Raw genomic sequence first — 2,110 nt, 5'->3', positions numbered from 1 at the left:
TTAGATAAACATATCTTTAATTAATGTGATTGGACTTTACTTTCTTTATTAACCTTTTTCTTTCTTTCTTTTTCGTGTTTACCCGAAGAAGATCAATGTTGAGACACAGCTTTGGGGTTGTCTTTCTCTTTGGAATATAATGAGCTTGGTTGGTGAATCACTTTTCATTCAACCCACTTGATTTTTTTGTTTCAATTTGTCGGGGTACTGCCAGCTTTGCTTTTGGGCCTACATCACTAAATAAACCAATTTTGTCATCAATAAACCAATGTTTGTCATCATCATTAAATTAAATTAATTCTCAACTCAATCGTTTTTTTTATTAGACCTTCAAAGAATCTGTCCTTGACAACCTAAATCAAAGGGATGAAATTAAAAAAGCTAATAACTCTAAAAATTACCTTAGATTGGATCTTTTAATTTCTTCATGCAACAAGTACAGTAAATCACCCACCTTGAATACATAAAATTCGTGCATCATAAGCACAAAAAAATTTATTTATCAAAATTTGCATAAAATATCTTACAAACTTGCTTAAATAGACTCTAACTACTAATTAGTCTAAACATGAGTCAAATCTTTCCCGAATAAAACTATAAAATCTAAAATTAAATAAAAGATATGACTCCAAAATTAACTTTGACTAATTTAAATCATATTTGATCTTGAGCAATGCTACATGACCAACAAATATTATTATTTTTTACCAGCACTTAGCCAGCAATAATTTGCACCTATATTTACAGAAGTTTTGCACACAAGAAGTATATAATTTGCATCTATATTTACTATAATTTTGTACGCATGAATCAATACGGTTTGTATCCATGAATTAATACAATCTGCACCCACGTTTTTTAGCATTTGCATACATGAATTAATAAAATGACAATTTAGTGTTTATGCTGGCAAATGATAACCAAAAATACTAAAAGTTGCTGGCTCAAAAGTTTTTCTTTAATCTTATGAGCTCAGATTAGATTTAATTTAAATTTTAAACACCAATAGATACTACTAAACAAATCAAAACCAAATCAAATTCTTTAACAAGAAAAATTCGAATTAATACTGATATAATCCAACAATGTAGCTCTTTCCACTTGAATGTTTCTATCGTAAGTAATTTTGGTATTAAATTCAACCAACTTATTCTAAGTAGCTTCAAAAAATACATATTCTTTACTCTCTAAGTTTATGTAATTGCTCTTGAGATAAATTTTTGGTCTCCTTGATCTCTAAAAATGACACAATGTATTTCTCCTAGTAATTAGATCATTAAACATGACAAGGTTTTCATTTCGTCTCTTGACTCTAGAATCACAAAAATATCGAGAAGACATTGTCAAGAGGGCACTTTTGATAGTTAAATTTGCATTTGGGTAGCAGTGAGTTGAATAAGGGGAGTGTTGATTTCTTTAGGATTATGGAAAAGGCTTTGCATTGTAGGGTATCGGATGCACCTTCCAGGAGCATGTGGTTCTCAGAAGTGTCCAAATTGTGTTGTGGGTTAATGGTGTCGTCGTAGGCCTCTGTGTCTATTGGTGCCAGAATATTTTTGGGATAGCTTCGTTCAGTATCTTCTCAGAGAATGAGTGAGCTTCCCTTCTTCTCCCAAGATGAAGTCTTTGGTGCCACGTCATGTTAGATTTTTCACTAACGAAGGGAAGCTCTCTTTGCACTATCTCATGGGAATACTATAGGCTTTCAGCAGCTACATATATAGTGCTTGGAACTCATCATGACGTCCTTGTTTCTTTTATCCTCCATCTTTCAAGCCACCTCCGAGTTTATGCCTTTTGGTGTTTCTAGAGAAAAACGACAGCGAGAATATCCTCCATTTTTCGAATCCTCTCTTCTTGTTCCATTCTTAACAACCACACCTGAGTTCAAGTTTTACTGGAGAAAAAATAAACCCAAAAATAAATCTATGTGTGAGAATGTGTTGTGTGGGTGTGTGATGCCCGGATAATGTTGTTTAGAATTAAGGGTTGTTTAATTCAAAAAAAAAAGTTGAATCATAACAATATTTATTTTTGTTAACACGATATTATGTAATTAGATGCATATAAAAATTATTTTTACATTAATAATACATCAAAACTAAATTCA

This window comes from Arachis ipaensis, chromosome B03, assembly GCF_000816755.2.
Source record: "Arachis ipaensis cultivar K30076 chromosome B03, Araip1.1, whole genome shotgun sequence".
NCBI lineage: Eukaryota > Viridiplantae > Streptophyta > Magnoliopsida > Fabales > Fabaceae > Arachis > Arachis ipaensis.
This window is presented reverse-complemented; position numbering follows the sequence as displayed.